At 38.9% G+C, this 25814-nt stretch overlaps 1 long non-coding RNA gene across 3 annotated transcripts in view; it reads right to left on the reverse strand.

The window, feature by feature from the left end:
• Window positions 1-1725: 1725 nt before the first annotated feature.
• The window catches only part of LOC309865628, a 76487-nt gene continuing 52398 nt past the window's right edge, over window positions 1726-25814 (reverse strand). For 2 of the 3 annotated variants that reach the window (XR_014312209.1, XR_014312210.1), the window contains exons 7-10: window positions 8196-8278; window positions 6258-6462; window positions 3828-3926; window positions 1726-1882 (exon numbers count right to left, since the gene is read on the reverse strand). This is a non-coding gene — a long non-coding RNA (uncharacterized lncRNA). Of the gene's footprint in view, window positions 1883-3827; window positions 3927-6257; window positions 6463-6935; window positions 8279-25814 lie in introns of all 3 variants that reach the window. The other variant, XR_014312208.1, reaches the window with a different exon arrangement.

Raw genomic sequence — 25814 nt, forward strand, 5'->3', positions numbered from 1 at the left:
CCAAATTACTGGTGGCCTTGGTAACAGAAAATAGTCTTGCCTCTTTTCAGCTGAAAAATATGGGTATGAATGAAATATTTTAAGCAGGACTTTGATATGAATAAAGGTTTTAATTTTTTTTTAATCCCACTGACAGAAGGACATTGCCACTACTCTAAGGAAAATTGAAATCTAGCATGGAAAAAAGACATAGGCAATGTTACTAACCATATGGTAACATCTCATACAGATACAATAAATAGAATATGTCAGAATAATCATTATTAGTATGCTAAAAAATTAACATCTTATGAATAATATTAATGTTATTGTTAGTATTGTGGCTTTTGCTTTTAGGAAAGTAGCCTCTGGTTCTTTCACCACCAGACTGTGGGAAGGTTTTCAAAGTCAGGGTGGTGTCTGGTTTTTCTTTATGCCCTAATGCCTAGTAAAGAGTCTGGCATGTTGCAGAGCCTTGATAAATATCACTGGATGAATGATACTCTAGACTAAGGGTCAGCAAGCTTTTGTAAAGAGCCACATAGTAAATAAAAAGGTTTTGTGGGCCAAGTGATCTGTGTCCCAACAATTTAGCTCTGCCATTGTTGTGTAACTGTAGCCACAGGTTGTGTGTAAATGTATGAGCAAGACTCTGTTCCAATAAAATTTCATTTATAAAAACAGGTAGCAGGATGGATTTGGCAACTTTTGCTGCAGATAAAGATATTCTCAATGTGTTAAAGATGGGCAACTACTCAGGAATATTTTCCCCAAACTAAACGTCCCCACACATACAGGGAAGGAAATCGCTTCATCCTGACCTCAGCTAAGTGATCTGCTCTTACAGACACATGTAACCAGTAGCTCTAATAAACTTAAAGTGATAGAGCACTAGAAACAAAAGATCTAAATTAATCCCCCCCCCTTTTTTTTTTACTGCTAAGAAAAGAAGGCTAATTTGGTCTGATACAACACATGTGGAGGAGAAAAATCAACCCCAGTGACTTCCAGGTTCAGAATTCATGTATGTTCACTGCCTCATTCTTGTCAGAAGTAAGCGAGGGAGATAGTCTAGGATTAGAAATGAAGCATTCATGAAGCCAAGCTAAGGTGGGACGTTTGGCATTTTATCTTGCATCACACCCAGTGCAAGGGGGCTGCAGACCCAGCAGTGTCCGTACTTAACACCAAAGCCAGGGCCACTTTAGGGTTCCACAAAGTACTGGGGAAAAATGAGTGTCCAGCACCTGACTCAACCATGTACACAAGGCAAGAAAGAATCTATTGAACTTGGATTCATTGATAAGGGGCGCCTGGACACCAGCAGCCTTGACAATGGCATTCCTTTCAATAACATTGGATCCTAAGACTCAACTCAGGAGATCTTTCAGAACCTACTTACCACTAATTTGGCAAAGAGATGTCCTTGAGTACTGTAATTTGGCTCCCAGCATAGAAATGACTTTCTAGCACAATACTAGCTATAATATTGTCTGAATCTCTTTGATACTTAAAGCTCTCAGGCCAGCTTCTTGTCTTAGCCTCCCCCTCACCCCAAGATAAAGACAATATTCAGTATTTTCTGAATATTGGGGTAATATATTAAGGGCATATATATATATAAGGGCAAGAGGAGCTGACCTGGACAATAGTTCTTCCCAGTTTGTGCAAAAGCCCAGTGTTTCTCTCTCCCTGATGAGCCTGTCACTGCATGAATAAGCAGTGTAGCTGGAAAAACCTGTGTTCTTTATTGATTTCATTTTTTGTTGTAATCTTTAGGGTGGCTCCCATTCAAAGATTCCAAAGTGGCTAGAGAGACAAGACAGCTTGCAGAAATGGCATCTCAAGTGGGAAACATAACAGGAATTTAGGAATCCAGTGTCAAAATCTTCCTTGAAACAATCTGAAAGAGAGAAAGGCAGAGTTAGAAAGTGCTATCAAGGTAAAATCCCAGGTTCATTCCACAACAGGACAACAATATAAGATGGTATCTTCCCACCTCCTGTCAATAGCTCCTGATTTGTTGAAGTGAACCACCCCATACTTAATGTCTTGGTAAATCTGGATTATCAAACCAGCACAGCCATTTTATATAAACTGCTTTACTTAAACCTACACACCCCAAACTCACACTCAAGTGAGAGGTCCTTGCTAGAAGCTTAAACAAGTCAATATGGTAATCTACATTTTCATTGAAAAGGTTTTTATGGTTGGATGGCACCCTCCAAACAGAGAAGTAATAACACAAAAGACCCCCCACCATGCAGCTGCTTATGCTGTTCAAATGTGTGCAACCTCTTAGAGACATTAAGATTATTTTGAAAGTGCTAACTTAAAATAAATTTGACCTCAAGAGAGTCGCTGCTGTTTTAATTTAGGAACTACCTGAAAACATAGACAGTGGGAGGCATCTTTTATTTTTTTGTCTCACACAATTTTTGGAATCAATAAGAATGAACTGGGCAGCTGGCAGGCTCAGACAGTAGAGCATGCAACTTTTGCTCTCGGGATCATGAGTTCAAGCCCCAAGTTGGGCATAGAGCTTATTTTAAAAAATAAATAAATAAAAATTTAAAAGATGGGTGGTGTTTCTAGTGATTCATCATATAAAATGTTACAATACCTAGCATCCTGTCTATACATTGCCATCTCCCCACCTTAGCCCCTAAAAACTCTTAGTTGTGCTATTTGTCCCAAGTTCCCAACAGGAAGCAATTTATCTCTCAGGGATGACCTAACTAAGGCAATATCTGGCAGTGTCCAGAGACATTTTTCCTCGTCAAGGCTGGGGACAAAGTTGTTACTACTCTACCTATTCCCATGGGTACAGAGCAGGGGTGCTGCTAAACATCCTACAGTGTACAGGGCACATCCCCCAGCAAAGAATTATCTGGCCCCAAAGGCAATAAAGCTGAGGTTGAGTATGTATTTATTTGGATATGTGATTTATTTGAATATATGATTATTATAAACCACACCATGAAACCATCCCCCCCGCAAAAAAAAAAAAAAAAAAAAAAAAAAAACTGAGGGCCATTTTAGACTGCATTCACAGTATCTACACTAAGAGAGTTAATATTGTTCACATATGAGGCACTGGTCTCCTGTCTTGGAAAAGTGCTGCTCAGGAGTATGGAGCAGTAGGAGGCTGAGAAAGCTCTCTGGACACAGTCCGTCTGCGGAAGGCCAGAACAGCTCCAAAGTCTGTCTGGATTTGGGCACTCTTTTCAGCAGAGGGCATAACATCAATTAACCTTTCTAGGAAAGATAATCGAAGATGTGAATGAGAAAGAAATCGAGGATAGCCTGATGTTGCTTTGTGACCTTATGAAACTCTACAGAATACTTTAAATTCTGGAAGGGATACATTAAGCTTCCTCAGGACCAAAAAGTTGATACCAAATATAAAATAAAAGGCAGTGATTACAATACACTGGGAAGTTGTTTCTGCACATAGAAAATAATATCTAAGGTCTTGTCTGAACAATGGATCTAAAATGTTTTAATTAAAATATTTTTTATGATTATAAAAGTGATACATGTCTAGGACAATGCTGGGACTGGACCCCAGGCAGAGGTGCAGCATATGGAAGGGCTCAAGAATGAGAAGCACTTGACACCCTCAGAAGTTGGAAAACTTCAGGTAAGTTATAAGCATGTGGCAAAATGCCAGGGGAGGGAGTAGTGGGATCATGAGGACTGAGCCTGCCTAATCTGACAGCAGGAACATTTGCCTGCTGCTTGAACAGTCCTCACAATGGCTCATCTAAGACCACTGACAGTGGTTCTGTGAATGCACCAGTACCCAAAATGCAATCAGGGTACCCAGATCAACATTGCAAACTCACTCAAAGTCACTCAAAGTCTTCATCTCCCGCCTTGAAGTCTGGGCTGGGTTATTTCTCAATCACCTTGGTTCTCCTCATTTGGGCATGAAGATAGTTCTTCTTGATGGAAAATATAGGAGCAAAAAATAGAGTCGAGAGCTGTTTTTCTCCTTTCCCTCTGTCAGCACACCACCTGCCTTAAGCAGGCGCCTGGGCCTCCTCATTCTTCTCTTCCCTCCAAACCAGTACCTGCTGAAGATACTTTGGATTCAGCTCTTCCCCTTTTGTAGGTCTCACTACCTTAGGGACTTGGCCTTCCTGACTCCTCCTGATCTGTGCCTCTTCTTTGCCTTCATCTTTGGGGATAAACATCCTCTTCCACATTTAAACATTCTTTTTTTACCAAGCCCATCAGAAAATTCCTAGTCTAGTCCCTTTAGGTTTCTTCATGTGTTAGAGGAGAGCACACATCCTTGGACAAGGGGCAGGGCTTACTGTCTCTGAGCTCATTCCTCCCTTTCCATGACCTACTACCTTCTCACCTCCTTGAAGATCAGACTGCCAAAATCTACACCTGGCAAGGCTGTACCCATTAACCCAAGCCCATTCACTCCATTTGCAGACCCATTTTTGTTTGTCACAGCTGGGGAGGAAAGTGTTACTGGCATTGAGTGGGTAGAGAGCAGGAAGGCCACTGAATATCCTACAGTGTACAGAACTCCTCCCCCCAGCAAAAGGTTATCTGGGTCTAAAGTCAATAAAGCTGAGGTTGAGACCGGAAAGGAAGGAGTATCCAAAACTGGAATCATGTACAGAAATACATAAAGGAACTAGGGAGATAACCAGTGCCCAAATGGTAACCAAATGTAGTTCAAGCTAGGTGAGTCATGGGTACAGTAATATTATCCCAATCTGTATGAAGGAGGGTTTCAGGAACCAAGCAAGGAATGATTCTGTGTCCCATGGGGGAAACCAGTAAGTGTTAAGGAAAGTTAGATTTGTGTGGGGGGTGGGGAGCAAGGTGAAGGGCAGCTTTGCAGGCCCAGGTTTAAGGCTCTATCTGACACAGACAGAGTTATTAAAATTATCAGAATGGAAAGGGATGCCTGGATGGCTCGGTTGGTTAAGCATATGCCCTCGGCTCATGTCATAATCCCAGGGTCCTGGGATCACGTTCACATGGGGGTCCTTGCTTAGCGGGGAGTCTGCTTCTCCCTCTGTCTCTGTCCCCCCTTGTGCTAGCTTGTTCTCTCTCTCTCGCTCGCTCTCTGACAAATTAATAAATACAATCTTTCAAAAAATTATCAGGGTAGGAGAAGGGGAAAATTTTCCTACTACCAGGAATTTGAGTCAAAATTACCTCAATCACCCCATGACTGTGGCCATAAAAAGCACTCCCAATATTCTTTAATGTTTCTGTGATTCCTGAGGAGGTTATGTCCCACAGATACCTCAGCCTCTAGTTCCTTCATATCCTGAAAAGAGGCTTATCATACATCCTAATCTCACAACATCGAGAGCTCTCCCCTATGCCCAAAGAAATCCATTGATCAGATCAGGACCTACATGTTTAGAAACCATGCAGACATTTCTGTGGAGTCACTGAAAATCCCCAAGCATTATCTGCCTCTCACTGCCTCCTTGCTCCCTCTCCACTAGCCGTCTCCCATCAGCATCTCCTCCAATCTTTACAGAACCCTCTGGAAGCTCCAAATTCTTCTTCTTCATTCAGAACAGCTTTGAGAGATAACTCCTTGATTTTGAGAGCTGGTCAGTACCAGCTCTGTGACATTGGCCTAGTTACTTACCCTCTCTTAATCTCAGTCCCTCTAACTATAAAATGGGAATTTTCAAAAATGAAAAAGCAAACTACAAATAAGAATGTGGTTTTTTTTCCTAGAGAAAATTAAAAATTAAAAAGCAAAACAAAAAAATGGAAATTTTCATAATACCCACTCTGAGGTTGATGAAAACTTCTAAAAATGCTAGCACAGCATCAGGCACATAGTAAGCACTCAGTGAATGTAAGCCATTATTATCCTTAATATGAGTTCCTAAAGCCATGTGTTCTTGACAACCATTACCCATCCTAAAGGCCAAGGAAATTGCTTTTCCAAGTGAGTAAAGAAATATTTCTCTACTTGTTACCTGGAGAATGAGGAACCCTCACAATACCTGACAAGGCACTGAAAATTTAAATTAACTCGGTTTCTATGTGTGTGTGTCTCTCTCCCTCTTCCTCTGTCCCTCCTTCCTTCCTTCACTCTTTCCCTCTTTCTCCCACCATACCTCTCTCTCTCTCAATCTCACTCTCTTTCTCTCTCTCAATCTCTCTTCCTCCTCCTCCCTCCTTCTTTCTCTCTCTCTCTCCAGCTCTTTCTCACCACCCACCCCCCGTCTGCCTTTCTCTGTCCCCTCTTTCACTCTCTCTCTGGCAGATCATTCTCTTACCTTGGGACTGGACTCCTCGTTTCCATGTACCTACAACAGCAGCTCCCCCAGGTTCTTGATGCTGTGCCATCTGGGCTTAGCTTTGCTCTTCTTTTGGCAACCTTGCCAACACTGTCTGATGAAGACCACAGGCTGCTTCTTCAAAGTCCCAAGGCTAAACACAGTGACTCAGTTTAAATGAGGTGTCCACACTTGGTCTGCTTAGCTGTGGCAAAAGGACAGGACAATCTAACACAACATGGCCCTGAGCCTACCAGTTAGCAGAGAAATGGGAATGCATGCAAGCAAAGGATGTGGCTGACAACCCACTTACATTTATCAAAACAAGAGTCCTGGTCCAAGCTGACATGTGCCTGCTGGGCACACAGAGCTGGGCTCTAGAGGAAGCCACCCCAGGCTTCAGTGACATATCAGCCTCTGGGTTTCCCCAGTGGTTCTGAGTTTACACATATTCTCCTGCCATGTCCAGAACTGGATCAGGCACTGAGAGGTCAAAACCTAGTGCAAGACATCAGTGCCATTCACTAAACAGGCAAGCATGTGAAAGGAAGGAAGGCTTTTAACCTTCAAACCAAAGTGTGTCACCCCTTTAGAATTCCTTCCTCTGTAGCATTTCCCAAACAATATTTGAAGAAGGACAGATATCCTTGAGTCATCTCCAAGTGTTTCTCAACTCACTGCCTTTAAAGGACCCATTTACAGAAAGGCTTCAAAATCCCTGCAAGGTCTATCTTCTTGAAAGAGTTGTGCACATTAGCACACAAAAGTTCTGAAAAGTCTGCAGGAACAAACCCAGCATTGTCAAACTATTTTTGATGAAAGAACTATTTTCTTAAAAGATTTTCTTTATTTATCTGAAAGAGAGAGAGAGCATGAGAGGGGGGGAGGTCAGTAGGAGAAGCAGACTCTCCGCTGAACAGGGTGCCCAATGATCGACTCAATTCTAGGACTCCAGGGTTATGATCTGAGCCATAGGCAGTTGCTTAACCAGCTGAGCAACCCAGGTACCCCAAGAAATCTTTTTTAAATAGAACATCTATTAACATCAAATAACATAACAGTTTGGGTAAAGCTACCCAATAGTGTTCAGTTTTATTCTGCCTTCTTCTGAGGGGCTGATTATGTTCCTATATAATCCACCTTAATATACTGTAAGCTCTTTGAGGGCACAGAACACTGAATCCTACCTGGCTTTGCTTCCCTGCACTGCTTGGCTTCTCCAGCAAAACCCATTGCAGACTGTACCTCCTTCTTTGAACTCCCTCTTCCATCTCACTTGGCTTTTACCTTCAGTGGCTTCATATCTTACTCCATACTCTGATATTCTGCCCCCAAATTTATTCCTCACCATCTCCTTTTCTCCTTGAGAAACAGGGTGCACACATCGTCCAACTGCTGCCCCATCTACATGTTCTCTCACTCCTGCTTTGGTCCTGCAGCTCCCTATTCACTGATCATGTAATGGGCCCCTATTCTGGCAGGGATATGCCCTTGGGATTGGGGGTATAAGGAGGAATGAGCCTCATTCCTTATGAGTTCCCAGTCTGAACAGGGTGTCAGGATATGTAAACATTAAGGACAGTGTGACTGGTGACGGATAAAGATCCACAAGCTGCCAGGAGCAAACAGAAAAGGGAAGCATGAGCCAGCCTGGAGGGATGAGGGAAACCCAGCTTATTGAGAGGAGGCCTGGGGTGAATGAAGCCTCAAACAAATAGTAGGAAGGGAGTAGGGCTCCAGTGTAAGGGAGGCAGCTGAAGCAGTCCAGTCAATGTACACGGAAAACCAAGAGCAGTTTGATGTTGCTGCAGTTCCATATTGGATGCAGGGAGGAGTAGAGAGGAGCCCTAAAAGACTGGCCCGGGTAGGGTCTTGTCAGACGCAATGAGGACTCTGCACTTGGTATAGATTGTGAGCTCCACTGGTGGGTCTACTCACACTGGTGACTTCTCTAGTGCATATCTTAGATCACTTGTGCAGCTGGGTCAAGCCAAGTGGTGAATCCAGAGGGAAACCAAATCCTGAGCAGATGGGGAGAAGAGACAGGACAATGGATATTTATGAGGGAAATCAGTTGTACTTCACTGAGCTTCTCTAACTGGATGCTGCCTGTCATGCCTCATTGTTTATTTACTCAGAATCACCATCTTTTCACCCAAACATCTCTCCCCATCTGTTTTCCCATTTTTCTTTGTTTTTTCAAGTCTCCAGGCCAAGAACCTTAAGGCTACTTTTGATTCCTCCTTTTCCATGTCCCATTAGTCCTTCCTTCATCCATGTCCTCTGTCTCTGTCCCTCCCTCTCCATCCAGTGGCCTCCTCCCTAGCCCAGCCTGCAGCATACTGGAATATTGGTCCTGTAGTCTCCTGTTAGGCCCCCTTGTCAGCATCCCCACTATACGTCACTCTCAAAGCAATGACACACATTTTTCTTTTACCTTGCATGACATGGCCCTTAGACATATTTACACTTCTCTCTCCGTAAATCTTTGATTTCAGCCAAACCCATTTTCTCAGTTCCTCACCCCTGCAATTGTACTGTTTCCCTATCCAGAGCGCTGTCCTCTCTATCTGCTTGGACCTGAAGCCTAACCCATTGACACCTTATTGGGAAGACTTTCCTCTGAACAGTTGTATCTGTACCTTCTGCTCCTTCTTCTTGGACCCTGACCATGTACTTTCCATGTACTTTCCTGAAATTTACCTCTATGTTTAGGTCTTATTTTGCCAGCTAAACAGTAAACCCTGAAAGAAGAGAGAGTTTATTCTTCGTTTTGGCCCCTCTTCCTCTAATATACACAGAAGGGGCAAATTAATGTTGCTGATAAGAGACTTTATGCTCTTACTCACTCTATAGTCCACTATTAGCCAACCATGCTCTCCCATGAGTGGAGTGATTTTCTGAGATTCCAACAGTGGGGAAGTGACTCAGGCAATAGGGAGAATCTGGATCATTGACTTTTTCTATAATCTCTGTAAGTACTAGAATTTTTAGTTCTCTAATTTGCTACAAAATAACCCAAACCTGATCCAACAAATAGCAGCTCTCAGGAGATTATAGACTGTGAGGTACTGTGTTCTAAGTGTGTTCTAAAATCATGATAAAACTTAGTGAAGATTTTTCTACCTTGTAATACTCTCCCATCATACTAAATGTTCAAAAGAAACAAAAAGTAGAATCAGACCAATAAATACAAAGAACAAACTGATGGTTGCCAGACGGGAGGGGGTTGGAGGGTGGGGCAAAATGGTGAAAGGGAGTAGGAGATATAGGCCTATACTTGTAGTAAACATAACATAACATATAGAGAAGTTGAATCAATATGTTGTATACCTGAAACAAATGTAACTGTCAACTATATGTACATTAAAATTTTTAAATAAAAAATAAAATATTCATCCTTTTTTCCCTACAAGAATCTGACTCAAGTAGCATGAGGACAATATTTTAAGCATTATTCCAGATCCTTTTGCTTTCATTATATCACATTGTGATTATATGTCTTCACAATTTTAGCAAAGCTGAGATGACTGTGTTTAACTTATTCATGTCTGCAGATTTAACTGGAGCCAGCTTATTCAAAGTTATAATATAAACTGTAAATCAGATAATGGGATCTACTGAGCTACATTTAACTAGGTAACTAATAAATATTTGTTGAATATACTTTTAGAAACATTAAACTTAAACTTTCATACAGTCTCACAAGTTGGTTTCAGCCACATTCAGTATGAGAAAACTGAAGGTAATGGGATATACCTTGCCTACGACTACACAGGCAATAAATGAAGCAGGATTAGAACCCTGCTCCATCTAGCTCCAAGTCTTGCTCTTAACTGTCTTCTGATAGGCAACCAAAAGAAAAGACCCAGATTCAAATCTTCCCTTCATCTTCAAGTGAACTTAGTAGAAAGAGCTGAAGTGTGTCTCTGCACAGAGCTGCAAAACCACAAAGATGTCAACTTACAGACTCTGAATGGGCGGCTTCTCCCTGAAGAGTTTGCACTTTTAATGCAATGGATGGGTTCTGTTACTCTACCAAGAGGAGTTGAAACACTAGTGGAGGCCAGTTAGGGCAGAGATTTGTGAGAACGTCTTCTTCACCTCCGAGGATACTTCTGCAGGAGTAGACGAAATTCAAACCTGTCCCTTGAGGTCTTCTGGCCTATCTTCCTACCCAACATGCCATATGCAATTGGTAATTTACAAATAAATCTGATCCACAAAAAACAAACAAACAAACAAACAAAAAAATGAGAAAGAGGCCATATATGAAAACAACCAATATAAATAACTATAGCTTTTACAACTTTAACCTAAAACATAAGTAACTTTTAAAAAGTAGCAATTGTTTTAAATAAAGTCCTTAGAAATATATATATGTATAATAGTCTTTGTAAAAAATCTCATTATTTTCAAAGCAAATGTTTCATGCAAAGGAAATAGCAGTGTTGAGCTGGAAGGTGGAATTTCATTGGGAAAATCTGAATCCAAATAGAAGAAAGCTATTACCCTAATGTGAATGATTCACTTATTAAGAAGCAGGAAGCTTATTCATAAGAGGAGAACATCTATTCATTGCTCACTGACTTAATGATATTCATATTATTCCTTGTAGTTCTACAATTAACCTTTAGTCATGCCATTTTTTCTTACATAAGAATTACCTAGATCATATATAAAACTTGTGTATATATGCATGGTCTTTGATCTAGAGCACCCATCCACACAGGACTAATAACATATGATTGTGAAATTCTAAGGAAGGCTGGAATTCTCTGTGATGTTGGAGACATAAGATCATTACATTTTGGTGTTGTTATTCTGAGCGGTAGTGCTTTCAGTTTAATTATTGGTGGTAAATCTCTTAGCTGAGTGATTCTTTTAAGGATGACTGTTATATTAAGACAAATGGATCTATTCCTAGGCCTGGTAAGTACAGTATGTAAAAAGTCTGAACATTTAATAAAATTGTATGGTTAATCCTCTAATTGCCCACTGAGAAACTGTTTCAGGAATAATTATAGTACCCGGTCCTATTCATATGCATTGCTAATCCTTTTAAAAATCTTATGAAGCTATTTGCCTCAACAATACCCTGAGGCTGAAGTTGTTATGAGTTTGATAGACATTTGCTGTAAATTACTGCCTTGGACACACACACACACACACACACACACACACACACATTTCCTGCCCACTGAATTTTAAGTAAGTGTAAACTCATGAATTTTTACCTGAGCACTTCATATATGTCACTTTTTTCCCAAAGGAGTGGGGAGTCAACACTAGTAAAGATCAACTAGACTGAGGAAAATGCACACTCTTCCCATGCCTCTTAGCCTAGCTAAATTCTTTTACCCCTGAATTTAGAGGTCAATGCTAAAGACCCAAAATGAAGTCAGACAGTCTCCTTTCTGCTCTCCTGGTGAGCTGGGCCTCCTTCTTCCAAGCACGTACCAACTGCTGGTGTTTTAGGGAAGTGAATAAGGCTTGATTCTATTTGCAAGGGACTTGCAGGTGTATAACTACAAAATGGTAAGGTCTCTATTAATCTTCAAACAGTGGAGGCCAAAGAATAGGCTGGACCTGAAGAAATCTGGGACGGTTTCAGAGAGAGGGTGAGCAAAAGCAGGAATAATTTAGGCCACTTTCCAAAGAATCTCCCATGGGCTGCCTATCAGAATAGGCAGCTAACCATGATTATTGTTTTAAACCAAGTGGAATAAGCAGGTATAAATTATGTGAGTCTTTAATACAAAAAAAAAAGACAGAACTGGTCAGCTCCAGTTAAAAAAAAATTATGGCATTTTTTAAACCTGCACCCCCTTAATTTTTCATTTTTGGTTCTTACCATAAACAGTCTCCTCTCCTCCAAAGCCCATACAACCATATGGACTAAGAGAAGCCAACACCTAAATCAAGGACAGGAGAACATAAGAAAGGGGGAGTGGGAAGCAGAGCTAGCCACCACCAACAGGGAACAAAGTCAGAACCTGGTTTTGGGGCTTTAATGACTCTGTAGTTAGTGTGTCTGTGAGATAGAAACTGTGGTTATATAATACAGGATAGAGGGCGTCAGGGAAAAATTATTCTTTCTTCTGTTGACATAAGACAGTAAAGGGAAGAAAAGAACTTAATTTTGCACTCTAATATGTACATATTAATTGTAGTCTCATGTGAGAATTGATTGTCTCTCGTGGATAACTATCCTAAGCATAATAACTATTAGGTATGACAGTACATGTCACATTAAATTTGTTTTAAGTTTTATTTTATTTAAATACTAAGTCTTATTCTTGTTGTTCAATCTTCTTTTGCCTTATTAACATGCTTATCTGTTCATAACTCTAAAAACACAGAGGTAACATCAGTTCAGCCCAATTGGATGATTCTGACACCTCCAGTATGTTCTTTCTCTCCATTTCCCCAGTCCCTCACCATTTCCATTCTCTAGGAGAATGACAATACGTGTAATGAATAGGATAGTAGGGTAAATTGTTTTAAAGATCTAAAAGAATACAAAAAAAACTAATATTATGTCACGTATAGATATTAAGAAAAGTTCACTAGGAATTATACAACAGATGTTTTATCAGAATAAATGACTTCTGTAACATCTCACACAATATCAAACAAACAAACAAACAAAAAGTTCACAAGATTACAACTCCATTAACTAACTGAATAATCCCAGAGCAGGAGGAGAAAAAAAAAATAAGAAAATAAAAAAAACAGAAAGTATGAGGGGATCCCCAAATCCTCTGAAAGTACGAAGGGATCCCAAATCATCCCTGACATTGACCCTATAATGTATGTTTCTGTGTGATGGATGCTAATATAATGAAAGTCATCCAATTTTTTCCCCACTTCATAGCTCAAACAACTGTTTGAATATCATAGTTTTTTTTTTTCTTTTTTAACTTTTTATTTTTTATAAACATATATTTTTATCCCCAGGGGTACAGGTCTGTGAATCACCAGGTTTACACACTTCACAGCACTCAGCAAAGCACATACCCTCCCCAATGTCCATAATCCCACCCCCTTCTCCCAAACCCCCTCCCCCCAGCAACCCTCAGTTTGTTTTGTGAGATTAAGAGTCACTTATGGTTTGTCTCCCTCCCAATCCCATCTTGTTTTTAATCCAGTGCATTATGCTAGATAAGGGCTGAAGGTGGTTCGGGGAAGGACAGGCATCCCAGGAGTCTTCAGGAGGCATTTGGAATGGCCATATGGAAGAGACACTGGCATCACATTGTTCAATTTCAACTCAACTAGCCACTTCTTTCACTCCAAAAAACAACAACAACAGGAACAACACCCCAAAATACAAAAATCAGTGGCCAAAAAGTTCAAGTGCAATTATATGAACACCAAAACATAGTCATAAAAACTCAGAAGCCCCTGGTTTTAATGAGAGACCAGGGAGCTGGTAACCTTTATTTGGCATCAAACATGAACTTCCATGCCATGCTTCAAACATGTACACCTCATCATATAATAAAGACCAAATATCAAATCACAAAAACTAAGCTATTACTTGAGAAGTTGCTGCTTACCCACTCAAGGCTTTTATCTGTGGGTGGAAGGATGGGGTCACATGGCTTTAACTGGGAAGACAGGAGGAGCACTGGGAAGTTAATGGGCTTTGGAGCCTGAAGGCCAGAGCTAATTCTCAGCTCTGCTTACTTACTAATTTTGTAACCTTGGGCAGGTTACTCAGACTCAACTTACTCATCTACAAAATGGAAGTAATCACAGTGTTCTGTCCTGATAAGGTTGTTGTGAGGTTTTACACCTAAAGTGACACATAGTTTCATATGAGTTTCCTCCCTCCCACTTACATGAGATTTAAGCAAGTCTCTGACTCTCTTCTAATTTTTCTTGTTTTTAAATGAGAATCAGTAAAAACTGCTACCATGTTCTGCCCATAGATGCCATGAAAGCAATTATACAATTGTTTCTGTAATTCATAAACATTTATCTTCTAAGAGTGAGGAATTATACAGAGGCATGTGATTTCCTCCCCAAAATAACAGAAACTTATTCTTCTACCTACACTTACCCACTTGTGATAACAACATTATTACGGCCATGTTGCTGGATACAAAATTGCTATTTAAAGCTAATGAAATAGAGAAACATCTGTTTCTGTGTTAAGTTAAATTACCAAAGTTCCCATTTCTATTGTAGAAACTAACCTGTGATAGCAGCCTCCAAGATAGGCCTCAAAGGCCCCCCATCTTTTTCTAGTCCTCTCCTATGCTATACAGGACATAATCTATAAACCAATAGAATATGGCAGAAGTAACGGTAAAAAGCCCCCAGGGTCTGTCTTCTATCTTGAACCACTGCTTGGAGAAAAGCAGCGCCCCCATCCTGAGGATATGCAGGCAAACTTTGCAGATGTCCACAGGACAAAGAGCTGAAATCCCAGCCAACAGGAAGAGACACCTGCTAACAACCACATGAAGTGAATTCTCCTTCAGTTGAGCATTTAGATGTCTATATCCCTGGCTTGACTATATCTTGATGATAGAGCCTGAGCTAGAACCCCCTAGCTAAGCACTCCTGGATTCCTGGCCCACTGAAACTGTGATATAATAAGTGTTTGTTGTCTTAAGTTGCTAAGTTTGGGATAATTTGTTACTCAGTGATAGGTAACTAATATATTACTCAATCAAAACATACAATCATACACATACATATATGTGTACACACATATTCATTAGGAAATCCTTAGCATGCTACTTCAACCTAATAATTATATTGTATTCTGGACTCCGGCCCTACAGTTGTTTACCATAATAATGATCCCTTTTCGTTCTTCAGTCAAAAGACTTTAGTCGCTAGTGTTCAAGATGTAATCATCTCACAACAAATTCCATCATACATCAAAAATCAATTTAGGTTGAAGATAAGAGTTCCTCTTGGCTTCCATATCTTTATCAAAAGAAGGACAAATATAAAGGAAAGTATTTGGCCTACTAAATATAAAAGGCCTCATTAGACTTTTTCCACGGAATGAAAGGAGAATCCAAATTTTACAACCTCTAGAAAATTTGCTAAGAATGGTCAGGAATCAGTGAATGCTTGGTACATTGTCTGTGATTGAAAAGATTTTTCTGAAACATTTATAATATGGGTTATTATCAAAAATAAATCAAAGAAAAAATGGACAATTTATGCATATAGTAATTGTTATGTTTTGGAATACATAGATTTTGTAAGAATCTAAAGATATTGACTAGTCAATTAGCCATGAGAAAGGATGAACACTTACCATTTACATCAATGTGGATGGAACTAGAGGGGATTATGCTGAGCAAAATAAGTCAATCAGAGAAAGATAATTATCATATGGTTTTACTTATATGTGGAATATAAGAAACAGGGCAGAGGATGATAGGGGAAGGGAGGGACACCTGAATGGAAAGTCATCAGAGAGGGAAAAAAACCACAAGACACTCTTAACTATAGGAAACAAACTGATAGTTGCTGGAGGGGAGGTGGGTGGAGGGATAATTGGGTGACGGGCATTAAGGGGGGGGGGGCACATGATGTGGTGAGCATTAGGTGTCATATGTGAGTGATGGATTGTTGAATACTACATCTGAAACTAATGACATATTGTATGTTGGCTAATTGAATTTAAATTTTGAAAAAGGAAGGGAAAAAAAGACATGATATTCAGTATTTATGTAAAACACATATATAATAAGTACATTTATGAAAGATTTATTTAAAAGATTAAGCCTCAGATCTGTCATGACCTATTAAATCCTACATCCATCATTTAGTTAATCCCCAAATTCTTTGCCATCATCACAAGATGAAACACCCTTGATCAACAAAATGATTTGTTTATTTATGTAAAATGAATCATGAAGTAAAACTTTATTTCTGGTTTAGACTATGAAATTCATTAAGTGAGTAATGCTGTAGTGAAATACAGTGCTCTACATATTAGTGGTAATGACATTAACTAAAAATGTTGGAGGCAGACAAAATGTAGAATACGTAAGTATACTGTAACTGGTTAAATTTTTTTTTTAAGATTTTATTTATTTATTTGACAGACAGAGATCACAAGTAGGCAGAGAGGCAGGCAGAGAGAGAGAGGAAGGGAAGCAGGCTCCCGGCTGAGCAGAGCTCCCGATACAGGGCTCAATCCCAGGACCCTGGGACCATGACCTGAGCCGAAGGAAGAGGCTTAACCCACTGAGCCACCCAGGCGCCCCTAACTGGTTAAATTTTGAAGAGCTGGTCTGCAATTTGAGTTATTAAAGCTGTTTTCAAACAAGTCTGGCATGCTTTATTCTGGACTTCAGTGTATTATATAATGAAAACCTCCATTGTAATTCTATTCATAAAGCAGAGCATTGCTTATGGACCTTTAGGAAGGAAAGTGGGCTTGAAGAAATGTGGTATTATTCTTTGGACTCGGGGAAAAAAAAAAAAAAAAACCCAGACCCAGCATCATCAAATCAGCCAAGAACAAGAACTTTCTGCAACCTACAGCAGTTTAAGTTCAGACCTGAACACTTAGATATTTCCTGAAATTCCAGCTCCTTTTCAATTCAAACTTGAATCCACAGAATCCAATGAAGATAAAACACTTAGGAATGTCTCAAAACTCAGGAACTCAAAGTAATTAAAACTAAAACCACTAAAAGTGTATCATTTAAATATATGTACAAAAAGGATTTGGCAATTTTTAACATTCGTTAATGGTTTTTTATATTTTATTTTTAAATTATTAACATATAATGTATTATTTGTTTCAGGGGTACAGGTCTGTGATTCATCAGTCTTACATAATTCACAGCACTCACCATAGCACATACCCTCCCCAATGTCCATCACCCAGCCACCCTATCCCTCCTACCCTTCTCCCCTCCAGCAACCCTCAGTTTGTTTCCTGAGATTAAGAGCCTCTTATGGTTTGTCTCCCTCTCTGGTTTCATCTTGTTTCATTAATGATTTTTTAATAACTTAACAAAATTGTATAGAAGGGTATTTATTCAAACCAACAAGAGGACCTATAAACAAAACCTAATGTGAAATATAAAATGTTTTGTTTTGCTCCTAAAACAGAGAATAAAGCAAAGAGTCTACTCTCACCATTCTATTCAAAATTGCACTTAAAGTCTTAGCCATCATAATAAGGTAAGAAAAAGAAATAAAAGCCACGAAGACTAAAAAGGAATAAGCAAAACTCTCTATTTGCAGATGACATGATGGTTCATTTAGAAAATCCTATGAAATGTATAATACAATGACTAAAATTTATATGAGTATTTATTGAAGTTTCAGGATTAAAAGATTAATATAAAAATTGATTATATTTTTAACACTAACATAAACTATTGGAAAAGAAATCTTTTGAATTTCATTCACATAGCACAAAAAGACATAATACTTAGGGATAATTTAACAAATAAAAACTATAAAAATATCTCTGAGAAAAAGAAAAACTACATAAATGGAAACATTCATGCTTCATTTATGGATTAAAAGACTTAACATAATTAAGATACCAGTTCTCCCCAAATTGAGCTACAGAGTCAAGGCAATAACCTCGGTAGGTTTTTTGTGGAAATTAACAATGATTCTAAAATTTCTATAGAAATTCAGAAAACTTAGACTACCCAAAGCAATCTTGAGAAGGGAAAACAAGATGAAGGACTTACACTATCTGACTTTAAGATATACTATCAAGCTACAGTAATCAAGAGAGTGCAGTATTAGCATAAGGACTGAAAGTAGATGAATGACACAGAATAGAGAACCTCAAAATATACTCATACTTATCATTTGATTTTTCTCTAAAGGGACTATATCAATTGAATGGAGAAAAAATAATCTTTGAAATAAATGGTACTATAATAATTTGATGTCTGTGGGGAAAAAATGCACTTTGACACCTATCTACCCCATACACACAAATTAATCTGAGATGGATCACCAATGAAAATATAAAAGCTAAAACTGTAAGTCTTTTAAAAGAGAGCATGATAGAGAGCATAAGACTATCTGAAACTTTGGGTAAGCAAAGCTTTTTTCAGATGAGATACAGAAAACAATAATAATAAAATTAATTTGGCTTTACAAAATTTAAAACTTTTGTTCAAAAGATATTAAGAAAATGAATAGTTTGGGGCACTGGGTGGTACAGTCGATTAAGCATCTGACTCTTGGTTTCGGTTTAAATCTTGATCTCAGGAGATCTCAGCAAAGTCTGCTTAAGACTCTCTCTCCCTCATCCTCTACCCCTCCCACCTTGCCCCCCCCACTCAAATAAATAAATAAAATTTTAAAAAAAGAAAAGAAAATGAATAGACAAGGCACAGATGGAAGAAAAAATTTGCAAAACATATATTTTGGTTATATGAAGAATCCCTAAAACTCAATAAAAAGAAAAATAAAAGAAAGATTTCAACATTTCACAAAAGAATAAATATACAATGATAAAATGTTAAACATCACTAGTCATCAGGGAAATGCAATTAAAACTATTATGAAATACTACTATGGACTAACTAGAAGATATAGAACTGAGAAAAGATTGACAATGCTAAATATTGGTGAGGATTTGAAGCAATCAGGGAGAAGTATAAAATGGCATGGTCACTTTGAAAAGAGGATCTTGCCATTTCTTAAACTAAACATGCATCTACACAGAAATTCCACTTGTAGGTGATTTACCCAACAAAAATGAAGGCATATTTCTACCAAAAGACCTGTATGAGAATGTTTATAATGGCTCTATTTATAATAATAGCCAAAAAGTGAGATCAGCCCAGGTGTCCATCTGCCGGAGAATGGATAAAGTAATTGCTGTATTCATCCAATAGACCACTATTTAGGGATTTAAAAAGAAAATGAACTTCTGATATGTACCATGACACACATGAATCTTAAAACTATTTTGCTAAGTGAAAAATGGCTTACACAGAGCAAATGATGCATTATTCTATGTATACAAAGTTCTACAACAAGAACACTTCATCTGAGGATGCTGGAGGTGGAGCTTGGTAGGCGTGATGGAACTTTTTTGGGCAATGGTTGTAATGCTCTATGTTTTGATAGGGATAAGCACTTCTGTCAAAACCCAGAGAACAGTACATTTAGGTTTGCTTTTCACTTTTTCTAAATCTTATCTCAAAAGAGAATAACCTGTAAATGAATAACAACCTATCTTAAGACTAAGAAGTAATGAGAAAAATGATACTCTTGAAATGCACTAAAATGTAAGATGGTTTGACAGATGGATCAAGGAATGGATAGATGACAGGCATGTTGTAAATCTAATAAGCTTGTTTGTCTGGATACATAGACTCTGTATGGTGAATATATGACTCTTCACTGTGAATTTGATTCAACTTTTCTCTGTGTTTTAAACTTTCAAAATACTGTGTTGGAAAAAAAATTCTCCGAGTCCATAATTTCCTAGTAACTACATATTTTAGCTTCAAATTTTTACCCAGGGTTTGGCTTCTTCTTTTGCCTGCCAACAGAACATCTTTATGTTCTGAAATGAAATGATAGCCAGACAAGGCCTAACCCTATGTGTTTATACCAGCCAGAGGGCCCAGCAAAACTGTCAAGCTTAGGCCAGACGAAGCTCAGAGTCTCACAGAACTTTCTAGTACTGTCGTACATGAAGAAACAAGTTACCAGTTTTACCTAATAATTTATAGAAAGGAAATACATGAGAAACCACAGAATTTATCATTTAGAGGTCAAACACAATTAAAAAACAATTGTGAACCAAGTTTTAACTAAGATAAAATTAAGAATATTTGAGGCAACTAACAAAACTTTGAATTATCACAAATCTGAGTAAGTGGACAAATTTTGTAACAAATACTTTTAAAAACCTTCTAAGTGTACTAGTTCAGTAAAGGATACAGAAGAAGAAAAATTTGACTAGGTATTTGAAATGAACTTACACAAAACAACTAAGCGACACTGAATATTAATGTGTGAGATAGAGATTCGAATTTCTGTAACAGGAAACCTCACTATAGATGGAAACAGTCCGAAGGTAAGTAGGATTTAGCCCTACTGAAAATAGCTTACTAATATTAGTAGTGTAGAGCCCAGATTCGTGTGTCAGGCTCACAATGGTTCCAACCTCAAACCCAGCATTACTATGTGGCTCCCTACAAACTATAGATCCTCATCTGAAAAACAACCAACATTTTTCAGCATGATAACTTCACATTGTTTTTCTTAAAGAGGACTCCCTAAACCCTATAAGCTTCAGGCCCCAGGGAATCTTGATCTTTCCCTGTACTCTGTAATATTAGCTACTCTTATTTTATAACACATTACATGGGACAGTGTTACAAGGGAACAGGTGAGAAGAACAGCTTCTTCCACACTGCCAGTTATTAGCACAGGTGAGTTCAAAAGCAGGAGCCCAGAGTCCTTGCCCTAAAGATACATACTCCATTGCCTCTCCAAACACCAAAAACATTATTAGGTAATGACAAGAATAACAAATACTTACACGCTGAGCAGATCCTCAGAGTTCTCAGAGGTGCTTAAAGGGAAAAAAAAAAAAAAAATCCGAAACTTCAGGTGTTAGTGTTTTCCCTGAATTTAAACAAATTTCACCATGTGTCCAGTCCTCTTCAGGCTATATGGATCTATTTATGCGGTAGCAACCAGAGTGCCATCTTTCAAACTGATTTGATGAATTCTGTTTTACTCAGAAGATAAACCAGTCGTTCGACTGGAATTAGAACTAAATGTCCTCAGGACATGGCTCTGCACATAGCAAAGGTAATTTCTCAATGGCAGTTAACTTTTCTGAAGCTCTAGACTCAATGCTTTACATACAGACCTTACATACTGTAAGTTAGGTATGCCAAGATGCTCAAAGGGGTTGAAGCAGGCTTAAACAGGTCAAACACCAACCTAGTGTTAAAGCTGGGATGCAAATCCAGCATCCACCCTGGAATCCATGCTGTGAGCTCTATGCGGCCCTGCCTTTCTAAACGGGGTAGAATGGCAGACTGTGGGAGCCAAAGGACAGTGAATACTCACATAACCCAGGCTCCTGATTTTGAGACTTAATACAAAATGGCAGATAGTGACAGAACCAGAAAGAGAGTCATAGTAGAAAAAAAGTGTCTTTCTCTACTCTGACTCTCAGATACAGGGTCTTTGGAATTCTTCTGTCATCTCTATACCCACAGTCCAGAAGAAGCTTCCTCACAGCACACCTGTGCCTCTCATAATGACCTGGGCTGGGCACCACCTTGTAATTTTGTTGGGAAAGCCAGTTCTTAATCTCCTGACCCAAACTGACCAAGAAAACTTTTGCTAAGCCCCTGACTCTTTCCAGGGAAAGGTGAGCTGAGGGTAAGAAGTTGTTTATGTAGATTCCAGATTTAGAACGACTATCATCAGACTGGCAGTTGACATGGGTGAGGAAGGTCAAAACAATAACAAAACGCCCTTCATTTGAGATCACAGCAATTGCTTAATTACATAGTGCATTATGTTATGACATTGCTGGGGTTTCCAACCTCCTGTAACAAATGCCGTTGAACATCCAGCTCTGTTTGTCTGGACATGGCATGCAGAAACTTGCCACTGGCTGAATAGTTTCCATGTGGACTTAGGTCTTCTGGCCTTGACAGTGGGGTCACTTGGCAAACGAAGACCAAGAAAAGCCTGGCACCTAGCATTAACCTGAGAATCAAGAAGCTTTTAGTTTGATGACAATATCTCTCCCTGTCTATAAAACAGCCCTTTCTTCTATTTTCTTTCTAAACAAAAAAAATGCTTTCTTTGTGTTGCTTGGTCACTCACTCAACACGGAAAAAGGAACTGTTTCTATTCTTTATCATTTGCTATTTATTTAGTGTTCAGAGGTAGAGTTCAATGCTTGTGGAAAATCCTGTGCATGAACTGGTAATTCTGGCTTCTTAAAGAATCTTTTTATATAATTTCATTTTGGGATGTACAGATTTTCTTTTCACTGATTATCAAAAGACTATTTAATATTGTTTAGTGTTTGGGGTTTTGGTTTTGGTTTTTGTTTGGCTTGGTTGTCTTACAAAGAACTGCAAAGTTGTAGAGCAGTAAGATTAAGGTAAATTTTTTATTTTCTTTTTTTTTCTGTTTTCTTTTTTTATTTTAGAAAAGAAGCTATGCTAAGGGAGAACTGAATATAAGTATTTTAAATAAAAAATATATCAGTAAGGTTAGGTGGTATGACACAAAGTTGTTAGGTATGTCAGTAGAAAAGGAAAATAAAGAGGAATGAAAATCTTAAATTACAAAGTTGGTCCTAGACTTTTTAATTTACATTCTTTACAATGCTCACCACCCATGCAAAGTAACAGTCCTCTATATTTGATGCAGTCATGGATAAAGAATAAAAGAAGGATAAGAAAACACTCCATGGAAAAAATTGAAGCATCCTCAAATTAGTGTATTTGAAATATACTAAAGCATTATTTTACTAAAAATTAACCTACTTGTTAAATAAGTAATTGAGATTTTTGAAGCTGCCTAATTTTTAAGTGTAAAGTACACAGTTTAGAACCAAGGAGAATTAGAAAACCCAGACTCTTAGAGACAGTATCCTACAAAGAATGAAGAGCTCTCCCAGATGATAAATTGATGCCCATGTGGCTTTTAGAAATAGTATTGTGCAAAGTGAAGAGACTCTTTCTATTTTCATTTCTCCCACCAAATCCATGTGCAGTTTTGGTTTGAACTGCCTGGACTTGAGTTTTCTCATTTGTAATAAAGGCAGCTCAACTATAAGGTTGCTTTTAAAGATACAAATCTATTGCCATTTGCATTTTTATCAATGTCAGTTTACTTTCACTTGTCATTTATTTAAACCTTTAATGTTTGAGAATATGTCTGATTGAAGTACAAAGATGTATGCTGTTCACTTGCTCCTTCCAACACATTTTTTATAAGCTCAGCGAACATTCCAGTTTTTGGCTTTAACAGAGACCATCAAATGTTATGGAGTGTTGGAACTTTTCCATCTAGGTATGGGATCCTCCTAGCTCTTCTTCGAGACTTCTTCCTGCTACAGAATGTCGTGTTCATCTTAGTACCCTGACAGCCCTTTCAAAAAATGTTTTAGGCGGGCAGAAGAAAAACTCTACACAGAAAGAACTACTACCTGAGGGCAAGAGTGGGAGATGCCATAATTCAGCTCTGAAATTCCTGCCTATTACAGGAGCTACAAATGATTCATATACACATCCTCCCTGGAAAGGGTTTCTGCTGGCCTGCAGGATGGTTCTGCTCTCTTCTCTTCAGGACCTAATCTATTCAACATCCTTCCACTTTACCAAGACTCCTAGGTCAGGGTTAATCCCATACAGATTTACAATACGGCACTTCCTCCAATCATGGGTGTATGTCTCTGCTTGGCCCTTACCCGCTGCCATAACCAGCAGCCAAACTGGCAAACGAAAGCTGAGGAACTGAGGAGACAGGGGTAAGAAGCCAAAAGACCAGTCAAGTAAGAGGTTTGACATAGACAAAATAACAGATCTGTAGATGGAATTTTTTTATTAAGGCAGGCCGAATTATGGCCCCCCTTAAATTCATACGTTGGTCTCAACCCCTAATGGTATATGGGTTTATTTAAAGATAAAGTCTTTGAAGACAAAATTAATTTAAAAGGAATTCATTAGGATAGGCCCTTATCCAAACCTGACCAGTGTCCTTTTAAGAGGAGGTCAAGACTCAGACACACAGAGGGAGAAGGCCATTTGCAAGCCAAGGAGAGAGGCCTGAGAACAAACCAGCCCTGCTGACACATTGATTTCAGAACTGTGAGGAAGTAAATTTCTGTTTTTTAAACCTGTGGTACTTTGTTATCACAGCCTGATGTGCTCATCAGTATACATATCAAATAATTGTCGTGGTGAGCACTTGAATTTAAGTTGCAAGAGAACATTTTGAAGGATCCAGGAAAGCTGCTATGAGAGTTATCACTGCTCACACATCAACTGACTGATCTAGAACTCCCTTAAAACCCAGAAGGACTCCTTTGCCCCTGAGACTAGACCCAGACCCAGACTGGAAACTAAACTGTTTTTCAGTGAATGGCTTGCTGAGTTAAAGTCAGAGCAAACAGTGGAATTCTTTTTAAGTTGGCTTTTTTTTACAAGACTAGAAAGGGAATGGTATGTAATGGGAGCACAAGAAATATTTATTCAATGAGCAAGTGAAGCCTTTGAGAGGCTGATGAATTCCCTTCTCCAGATGGGGAATCTTTCTACCCAAAGAAGATGTCTATAGTCCATTCTCTTCTCCTTTTTCAGGGCTACAATCCTCCTTCCCTCTTTCAAGTTCTCAAACTGTTTTTCTCAAAGTATCCTTTCTGAGCTACATTCCCCTTCTCTTTTCACTAACAAAATCTGATTGATTGCATTCCAAAGGACAATGTACTTTTGCCTGCAGGAAGATTCCTGGCAGATAGTACTCATCCCTAAACAGGCAGACCAAGGGTACAACCCAGCAAGGAAGGGATCTTTCTCAAAGCTCTTTTGCACCTTTCTTGCAAGGCCAAGTTTTCCTCTCAAAGGATAACAAGCTGATGCTGGCTTCATGCTTTGCAATTTACAAAGCATAGTAACATATATTATCTTATGTAATCTTCACAACAACACAGTAAGTCAAGTTTTATCAGTAAAGATGTACCTCGGGAAGGTAGTAAGATCATAGTGTGCAGATAAAATATCTTGACTTATTTACACAGCACCTACCATCATTTACACATAAAATGGGACAAATTGTTTACAGTGATGAGTTGTAACAAGGCAAAAAACATTTCAAGGATCTCATGGAGCTGGTAAAAAAAAAAAAAAAAAAAGCTGTCTTTTCCTTTATCATCTAGGGACAGGAATGATAGATGGGTGGTATGAATCCAACAGTCTGCCTTGCATCTACAGAAGACAGCCTAACTCCCTGTCCACCTGGGCCAGAGACCACCTCTCCTACACGGACTCTGTAATTCATTATGCTATTTCTATATCTAAATAGTTCATGAAAGAGACTGACGAGGCCATTGGGTTTTCTCATTTTCTCTGGGGATTCAGGGCCACTGAGCAACATTCTTTATAAATGGCCAAAAGAATTCTGACCAAGTCAAGGCTGAGCCAGAGGCTGATTCATTGGACCAAGCAGAGTGCTCCCAAAAGTATGTAGCTACGACGTTATTACAAGCTACTGGAAACAGTAAAGGAAACCAGCTACAGCCTCTCCTTGTCAGATGCATTTCATTTTCCAATGAAACCCACATGCCCAGGTCCTAACAGGAGGTGCCAATCACAGATGTCTTGGGAGATGATGATTTTTTTTTTCCATTTCTAAGCATGAGTCATGGGATACAAAAGCATCAACAGTTGAGACACCATATGTGAACCCCTGCGCTTCGGTGTTCCATGCTGAGCTGAAGCTGCCTGCTTTCTTCATGCCTCCTTCAGCAGCACCCAGAGGGCTGCTGCAAGCTCTTGTCGCCTCAGATGGGTGCTTCTGTTGAAACAACAGTCTTCAAAA

This window comes from Mustela nivalis, assembly GCF_964662115.1.
Source record: "Mustela nivalis genome assembly, chromosome: 5".
In the NCBI taxonomy this organism is placed as follows: Eukaryota; Metazoa; Chordata; class Mammalia; order Carnivora; family Mustelidae; genus Mustela; species Mustela nivalis.